Source organism: Centropristis striata, chromosome 21, assembly GCF_030273125.1.
Source record: "Centropristis striata isolate RG_2023a ecotype Rhode Island chromosome 21, C.striata_1.0, whole genome shotgun sequence".
NCBI lineage: Eukaryota > Metazoa > Chordata > Actinopteri > Perciformes > Serranidae > Centropristis > Centropristis striata.
The window spans coordinates 18,351,336-18,361,332 of NC_081537.1; the positions used below are offsets into that span (position 1 = coordinate 18,351,336).

The 9,997-nt window shown below is 40.7% G+C and overlaps 1 protein-coding gene across 3 annotated transcripts in view; it reads right to left on the minus strand.

The window, feature by feature from the left end:
- Positions 1–7,900, minus strand: part of LOC131959163 (C-terminal-binding protein 2) — a 115,704-nt gene extending 107,804 nt beyond the window's left edge. For all 3 annotated transcript variants that reach the window (XM_059324263.1, XM_059324262.1, XM_059324265.1), the window contains exon 1: positions 7,565–7,900. The gene's annotated coding sequence lies outside the window, so the exon portion shown is untranslated. The remainder of the gene's footprint in view (positions 1–7,564) is intronic.
- Positions 7,901–9,997: the final 2,097 nt, after the last annotated feature.

A 9,997-nucleotide genomic window follows, 5' to 3' on the forward strand; every position in this document is an offset into this window, starting at 1 on the left:
GGTCTGGGTGGTGGGGTGTCAGGTGAAAAGACGTGGCTGTCACGTGGCTCTGAGGGCACGTGGCTGTCTGCAGCCTCCCCGGGCTGTCAGTGGAGTCAGCAATGACAACAGCAGCAGTATGGAGGAATTGACCACAGCAAATTGGGGGTGACGGCGGAAAAAGGAAAAATTACTACAGGATTAGCTACGATTTAAGTCACAAGACATTATAGTGATGGTAAAAAAATAACAGGTCTGGGCAAGAAAACATCTCTCTCATGTCACTGGGTAGTGGGCTGTCCTTCAGGATCTGTTATTCACCTAGGATGAAGCATCAGCAGGTAAATTTGCATACTTTTTAATTTTTACATTTCAGGGCTCAACAATAAGGATTGCCCAGGGCAGATAAAATGCCACATCAGGCCCAGTCAATCAGTGTTTGTTTTCTTGAAGTTAATGATGGACGTAGCCATCTGGCCTTTATCTCATCCCTCTTAAGAGTTGCACCAATTGAGCAAAAATGGCAACAGGTAATGGCTACGTTTATGGCCTACAGCGCAAGCGAGCGTTTCAATTATTCTGGAAACAGAACTATACTTAGGTGGCCAAGGATGTCCAACTACAGCCCCTTTCAGACTGCTGTATCAAGCTGCAATATTTACGCCCCTGTGACGTATCGCCTCCAGTCTGAACATGTCAGAGACGTAATCCCGGTTCTGTACGATCTCCAGAGGTATTAACAGAGGAGTTAAACTGGCGAGAGGAGACAAGAAAAAAATATGTGACATAAGTTAATTGTGCGGAAGTGGACCGTATCATCAGAAACACGACTCTCACTTGAGTCCAACCGTAGTTGAATAAAGCAAAATGCAGAACAACTTTGCCCGAGTTTGTATAATCTCTACAGCAGGAAGAGCACGACGTGCCGTTCTTTTGCCATTATTGTTTCAAATGCACTCATCGCTGCCGTCACTTATTGTACCAAACTGCTGCTTATCTGTTACACGGCACCACCGTCTCCTCCCAATTTGTTCCGGAATGCCAAATTGCAATGTGAATGGACGCCAATATTACGCAGTCGTGGAATCAGTATGAATGTCCTAAAGCGAAATTAGGCACTTGTAGAACTTTTGCGGAAATGCAGTATGAAAAGGGTTACATCTGCCACAAGTTTGAGAGTAAGGCGGATAAAACGTTGTTGAAATCCAACAATGTTTGTTGCTTCACATCTATGAACTGCTGTGTCCTTTTTCATATCAATTTACTTAAAGATAAACATGTCAATTAACTTAAGTCTTTGCTGTTATTTGATCACCACTAATGAATTAGATAAGTGCATATAAGGACTAGTAAAAATGTACAGTAAATACTGAATTTTTTTTATTTACTTCACTTTACAGTTTGTTTTTTTCTGCCTCAAAAGATGCAGCTCCTGCTGACAAAATATGCAGCGGTGTGCTAAAATTTACAATAAGCAACATGGCTGTCAATGTCCATGTGCTACGATGTTCGAAAAACATTCTTCTCTTCAAATGTTACAAATCCATGAAAAAGCATTATTATCTGTATTATATAAAATCCAACACATTATTGCATTACAATTACATTTTTGTTCACGCTATAGAACATGCATAATGTTTAGGATTCAATAGATAACCTATTAAATAATATCTCAGCGAATAGAACATTTTTTTAAAGTCATAATCTATGTGGTGAATCTGAGCAGCACTGGTGGATATCACTTTTTTCACCATGTTTCAGTAACTGATGTTGTCAGCAGTGAGGTTTTAAAGTAAAGTAAGATGACAGTAGGCACAGCGGGGCGGAAATGCTACAAGTGATATCACGAAAAGCCTACAGCGCACCCACTCACAACCCATACTGACCTCAACTGCTGATTTTATCATTTCCTCACACTGCACGCATACTGTGAGGTTTCCTTGTGCTTGTTTGAACTGATCTACGTTAACGGCGCTGGATGAAATGCACGCATATATACGAAGACATTTGTATTACATAGAATTTACCAAAAGACAAGCCAACAGATTCATTAGCCGGGCTGATATGCAGATAAGCTGAAGATGCTGTGTGATAGAGTGTGGAGTGCAGCAGGCTTCTCAGGCTTCTTGCTGCTGTTATCATGGTGGTCCTTCTCCCTCCTTCACAGCCTGCCCTGCAATTAATGATGCACAGTGATTTTCCTGGAACAACCCCCCATCTTCTGTTCGTACATATCTACGTATGTGACTGTGTGTTTGTGCAGGCTTGCATGTATACGGAAAGCTAATTTTCTCTACAGTGCACCAGAAGGATGCCCGCTGAATTTGTATTTGGTAATGAGTCTGGGTCTGTGAACGATGGTGAATTTGTAAGCGTGCATCATCGCCCGTAATTTCATTTAGTAGTCCTGTAAACACTTTTAAATGCAGGCGGTAGTTACGGCAGCCCCCCTGCCCTCAGCTCTCATCAGGCTCACACATCTCCAAAGAAACCAAGGGCAGGAGGGGAGGAGATATTGCAAATCACATTATGGGACATGAAATTAATCCACCCTCCCCAAACATTTGGCCTTCACACAGTTTAACCTTGAAAGTGCTTTTTACTCCCCTGTACGAGGACTTCATAAACCCCCCTCTATCACATCCAAAAGAACCGGTCTGACATTACAACAATGGCTCTGCCAAGGTAATTATTCAATAGGATCCTTCACCGTGCTGATGATATGTTGTAATTTCATTTCACTTACGTCTGTTTCATAATGTAATACACAATTGAGCAGGGGCACTTTACGTCCCAAAAGACCACTTCCTCCTTAAGATAATAAAAGCCTTTTGTGCTTGCCTTTGAGAAATCCTTGGTGGATTATGTGAGTGTGGATTCGGGAGCACATCAATTAATATGCATTAAATGAAAGAGTATTAAGATGTAAGAAAATAATTAATATCTCTAATTGCTGTGCTGCTGCTCTGCCCGACGACATCATACCTTAACGCTAACAGGACCGTTTTTGACATCGCCAACGGGGGCCAATGTACAACACTTACTTGACCTTTTACATGGCTGAAAGACAATGCACTTCCACTTTATTACACGGCCACCTCACTCTCCCCTGATACTAATGTAGAGTGGTGCAAGATAAAAGCACAGAGCGACTGTTACATCCAATCCAATAACTGCAGAGAATTTCCTATCTGCTAGCCAACGCTGAAACCACATGAGGTTCGGCTCGACTAGTTTCAGCCAGAATAAAATACATCTGTTTGTGTTAGAGAATACTGTAGATCTCTTATGCAAGCCCTATCACTGGATCTTGTCCCTTTGTACGGTACAGAGAATAGAGCTGGCACAGGGTTCCACTTTCCCGTTACCATGAAAAAGACATTCACGGCTCCAATTATCCTTTACCCCTGTGTAGCTCCAGAAAACACAATCGCTGCCACTGTCAATGAAATTATAGCAATGGGGGAGTAAGCGATGGCGGGGGGAGGAAAATCTGATAGTACCCCCCAACACAAATACACACTCCTCAATGTGGTAAAAAAGTGAAGATGAAAAGAGCCTCGGGAGAACAGAGATGCAAAGAAATGGGCATGACAAGCAAAATGTTTCTTTGAGATATCTTTTCAATATAGCGTTTCTAAAGGTTAGAGGAGTTTTGAAGCTGTGATAGAGCAGCTCCAGCTGAATGATGGGGCTTTTAGTTGCTGAAGATACTGAGTCGCTCCAGTTTTAAACTTATTAGTTTTGACCAAGAGCGATCCGCTGCAAGAATTACCGTCTTGATCAGTTTACGGTTCTACCTCCGTGTTTTTTTTCTTCTTCTTTTTTTCTAAAAAATTACCCCAGCTTTCAGTTAAATCAATCTTGCCTTTGGTTGGAGATAATGAGCATGTTCGCCCGGCTTCAAATGAACACCGCTGCTCCCGGGCTCCTCAGCTCAACATAGTCACATCATGCAGACACTTTTGAGGAAGGCAGAAAAGAGAAGTCTTAGCCTTCAGAGACCAATTAAAAACACATATTCAAATTGACCTAAAAGGAGCACAGTAAGGCGTTCATTTACAGTGCAGCCCCATCCATACAGCTATCACATTCATCACAATTGTTTTCAACTCTGACAAACAAACAATCTCATCAGAGTGGAAAGACTCGGGGATATAAAAAAAAAAAAAAAAATTCCATCTCATCTCTGCAGGATCAAAGACTATATCGAGAGGTAGTGAGCACACACGGATAATTTTCACACAACACGCGCTCACTCTCATTCAAAAGGACATGGAGGCAGGATTTACCAGCTCAGTAACACAGTCTGCATACATTAGATGATCCTTATTAAAGACCATGCTGAATATTAGATCATTATCGTTACTTTCTCTTCTCTTAGAAAGACTTGCTACAAAGGAAATGACTGCACAGCACATAGAGAGGTACTTGCTTTATCTTTTGTCGCAATAACGCTGTAAATATTGGATTTAAATTGTATAATCATGATGTATGTAGCGTACATATATACAAATGTGTGCGCTTACATTATTGTAATGTGACTAAGGGTTGCCTCTTCTGCTCGTTTATGGAGAAAAAAAACTAATAGATTACTTCCACTGTCTATGAATTTTGTCCAGGGTTCGTAAATCTTTTTAGGAGCAAAATTCAAGCACTTTCAAGATAACAAAACCAAAAATTAACATATACTTGAAGCCTTTATCACAAGAAAAACTCCCCAAAAGCCAAAAGGTATAGTTTTTAATTATATATTTCTAGATTTTTGGTTTACATGACAGATTTTGAGGATTAAAGCCGAGATTATGTTGAAAATTAAGCATTATTAAAAGCAGTTAATTTGAATTCAGACATAACAGTTAAACTTAAGCTTTTGCCAAACTTTAAAGACTTTCCAAGACCCCCATTATTGTTTAGCTTGAAAAATGTCAGCAGTTTGTGAAAAAATCTCCATCACATCTGCCCCTTGCCCAAGGTCCCATCCTCTGATCGCCTTTTTTTTTGTCCAACCAACAGTCCAAGACGCGAAAAGTATTCAATTAACAACGATATGCACGAGAGCAAAAAAGCTGCACATCCTCACATTTAAGAGGTTGGAACGTGCAAATGTTCGGCATTTTAGCTTGATAAATGACTCAAACAGTCCATCAATTAGAAAAATTGCAGATTCATTTTCTGCCAGTCGACTAATTTGAGCTCTGAAACCTATTAAGAAGACAAACTAGAAGAGGAAAAGAGAAGTTTAGGCGGATCTTCAAGCAGTCAGAATTTCATCCATGACATATTCGGTACCACAGCCCAGCGGGTATGCGGGGACTCTGAAACATGCTCCGTCTCGCTTCCGCAGCACTTCCAGGGAAGCTGCTCCCATAAATCCCTCCTAATGGTGGCTGGCGAGGGAACTTTTTAACACAGAACTTAGCAGCCACTGTTATTCACCCGTAGAGCGAGAGTCTCGGGATGATGGATGGTAATAAATATTGCACGGGGCTAACAGAGGTCCCCTCAGAGACGTTCAATTGCCTTGAGTGATAGGGTGCTGCTCGGCAACACAGGAGAGGATGGCAGAGGGCAGGCTCTTCACGGGGTCGACTAACTGAGTCTGTTCAATTTCCTCTGTGGAAATACGACAGTCTCCATTCTTAACGATAACACTGTCTCACAATGGAGGGAAAAAAAGGGGTTGGTTTCTGCAAACAAATGTCACTATTACTGTCTCAACTTATGTATGGCAAGTTTGTTGGTTATGAATGAGGAATTGATTGTCCTGAGGGGGAAAAAAGATCCACTGTGAGGCAGTAATGACTGTGAATGTACCTGGAACACTACTCAGTGTTATGACCAGTTCCCTGCTGCACTTGTGACTGGAGCGGTTTTAATGGAGCTTTCTGACAAGGGAGCCCTGTTGTGCAGAGCTGCCCACCATCTTAACTGCTTCCTTGACAATGGCCGACAACAGAGCAGATGTCCAAGCTGCACACATCTGTAGTGGCCTTATATTCCTTCAGGCACACACACACACACACTCTTTCTCATCCAGTGCATGCACATGGGGGCCGATAAGGCAGACAAAGAGTTGCTTCTCCAAGGTCATCCCCTGTTTAGTTTAGCAGGCATCAAAAACATCTTATTGTTAACTTTAGTGCAACTTAACAATCCAAGTTCACTTTCATTATAGTGCTTTTTAAGATCCAGATATTTGTTGACGAGAGCAAATGACTGATGAGGTTTGTAATGATGAGTGATAAGACATTAAGATAACTCTTCATTAATCCCAACGTGCGCCTTGTTGTCATATTTTCAGAGTAATCCGTGAATTAATTAGCCCAACAATGTGTAAGAATACTTTAGTGTGTGTAATTAACAAGTTAACACAAAGCAATTAGCAGCTCATTCATCCACTGGCGGCAGCTGCAAAACACAAGACTCACAACACTTCCCTGATCATTTTTTAAGTTTACACAGGCAGCCACGGTGCTAAATCCTCATTGCAAATACCAGCACGACAACTATAAACAAGATGAATTAGCCGGAGTGAAAAAATGCAGCTAAGCGTCCAAGAGTGGGTACTACAAAGAAATCAGTCCATTATTCTCCTTCAGTGGCTTTCAAAGTCACATCCTGGAGCCTCCAGGGGGGATCATGATGTGGGCATCCCCGGAAACATGAGGCTGGGTTTTTTTACTTGTAATTCACTCACTTACACTACAAGAGACTGCAGGAAAAAAAGATGAAGTTGCTACTGTATCGTCACAACACTAAACCACAAAAGCTTTCAGGTGGGATTCCTCCAGGCAAAATGTCATCAAATGCATGCGTTTGATCCACTGCTTTAATCACTCGTGGGTCCCTGAGATGAAAAAGAAAAGTTTAGGGAGCCCTTGATCCTCTGTAATGGTGTGTGACATGCTTCTTTAAAATTGAGCTAAAACAAATGAATTAAGGTGAAAGGTCAGTGACATTGTGATGCAGCATGGGCAGCAGATTTGCTCCACAGTATTAGAGGAAATAAAAAAATAAAAAAGATGCCCCGGCTAAGCAGCTAAGAAAAAGGGGTTGAAGATTACACAGGATGACGTCTCTTCATAACACTATTTTGCCTGCAAAAACTCAGTCAGCCGGGTCAAGTGTGAGGCATTAGAGGCTTTAAGAGCTCACTGGAAAGCACAACTCCACAAGCATTCAACACACACTCTCATAAAGCACTTCCTATTTTCTTTTTAACCTACACACACTCCGTACGGGGTCTCGTTGCGAGCAAAAATCGCGTCTTTCTGCGAATATCCCCGCAATGAAAAAGGTGAGGGGACACTAATGGCAGCATTGGAGGAAAGGGGGGTAACGCGGACCAATTCGTGTCAACATTTGCCAGTTTTTTATTCAGAAATAATGTCCGTGTGTGTGTGTGTTTGTGTGTGCAACCCACCCGACCATTCCCCATCTTCATGGCGCAGTAAGGTGGACACACATGGTCAGAGCTTGTATGCGGACCTGAAAGCCTACGGCAGCCAGTCATAGCTAACTCTCATTTGACTAAAAACTGTACTGAATGTGGAAAAGCGTGTGTTCTGTAATGCGGTCTTACCTGGGTGAATAATGGCAAGTTGAGGAGCCGACTTTTTTTAATTTTTTAGGCACACGTCGGCGGCGGCAGCATCATCCGCTCCGGGGAGAAATGTTTCATGTGAAGATTTGGAGTAAATTTCTGATTCCACCTTATTAATCCCTCCGTGCTACAAAGCGGCTTCTTTTTTAGCAGATGGGAAGAAACGGCCGGATAGAAGAGGAGTGATAACCCTAACAGGGAACAGGCTACAACGTGTTATACGCGTCCTTGTTTATTTAAATACGACCGAGCGTATTTTCGTAAACGCCGAGGAGGTGTCTGTCTAACTGTTTCACTGCTTTATTTTTTTCCATCTCCCTCTCTCTCCCCCCTCTCTTTGGCTGTAGTCACACTAACTCTCCTTTTTTTATCAAGGCGGGGTCTTGGGTCGTTTAAACCAATGACATAAACCAAGAAGAAGAAATAGCCCCCTCCTCCTCCACCACCACCACCACACACACACACACACACACACACACACATACACACACCTTCTGCTCACATGCTTTGCAAAAAAAAAATGTGTGTGGTCAAATGTGGAATCTTGTTTTTATTCTCAGGAATGATCGTATCCTCTTTTTCCTCAAGTTCTTACCAAAGAAAATCACTAGAAAGGGGCACTTCACTTTAAATCACAAAAAAATCCACATAGTTGTAGTTCCATGTACCATGGCTTTAATAGCTTTAATAGCAATCCCTCTTTCAGCTCGCAACACAATAAATAAGAGGGGATGGATTTTCATTTGATGGAATTTAAATCTTAAAACTGTGAATAATCCACAAATCTCCTTGTTTTCTTTGGTCTTTTACTTTTTGATCAGTGAACAGTGAAAACTGTTGACAGTGAGGTCTGTGGATTATTCAGTGTAAGGACACTGCTTCTGGAAAGATTTTTTATTTTTTGGCTAAATAGGTTTTTTTTGTCTAAGTGTAACTTTAAAGCTGCATGATCAATACTTTTATACAAACACCCCCTATGTCCCTTTTCTTGTCTTTCGAAGACAGCAGTTTAAGAGTAGTTTTGGACATTGCCTTTTGTTAGGTCACAGAAATGCAGACAAGGCATAAATATAGAGGGATAGGAATATGACATGAAACAAACATAAGCTGGAAATGTTGTGATTATAGTATATGGTAGCCATGACGCCCAAACTTTACTCACTTAGTTCAGCTTCACAGCTCTTATCAGAGTTGTTTTCAGGTTGAGTGGGCAGCTGTTTTCATCATGAAACCTCTGATAAACCCACTGCATGCTACACCTGCCTTGCCAGCACCAAAAGGTTAGCAACTAACTCAAACTTATCCTAATACAAACATTTTTATGATGTCAAACAAACATGGTATGCATTATTTAATACGAAATGTGATCATTCTATTAAACTTTGTCGCAGTTTTAAACACATGGTTAACATTGTGAGACGGACACTACTACTTGGTTAGGTTAAGGTACCAAAACTGCTTGGTAAGCTTTAGAGAGAAAAAAATCACAGTCTGCATTAAAATAGATACTTTTATTCATATCTACATGTAGTATGTAGTATGTAGTATGAGTATGCACATGACATAGAATGTGACATAGTTATGCATGGAAGTTATAATACAAGTATATATGTACGTAACTTAAAATAAAACTGATGAAAGACATGTTTACGTAGATATGTACATGACATGACATATAACCTTGTACTATAACATGACTGTTATTAAGTTAAATATGTTATTAAAAAATAACGCTGACTTATGGTCTCCTGGATGAAAGTCATGTGGACTTTGTCACTCTTTATACCCGACTTCCTCCTTTTTTTCCCTCTATCATACTGACTACAGACACAAAAAATTGCAACAAACAACAAATGAATGAGTGCATCACTTTTCATAGGTAAAAGTACTAAAAGTGAATGAGGACAGGCTGAGCTGGTGAACATAAAATACAGCTGATGCATTCCAACAGCAAGAAATGTATAGTTTCATTGTGTTGGAGTAGCATCAGAAACCTTGGGCGCAAAGAGCCTTGGGTATTTATGGTAAACAGACCATTTACGAACAAATCTAGATGACAAAGACTTGCATCACTAGCACTTGCGAAAACTAAAGTATGAAAAACAAACTTTCACTGACCTCTCTTGCATTTGATGGTATAACATTACAACATAACTTTAAAAATCTGGGTCAGTAGAATCAAAACAAGCCAGATACAGTGCAACTAAATGAAGAATATGTTGGATTTAATAGAGACACTCTGATAAGCTTATAATGGAATTAGGTATGTGTCAGTGCTGCTCATGTCTGCAGGGAATCTATAATGTATGGTATTCCTTTAACATAATACTCACATGTTATAGGGGCATGTACAAGCCAGGGATATTTGTGTTTCACCCTGTAATATTCTATATATAATTAATGGTTCTCCTT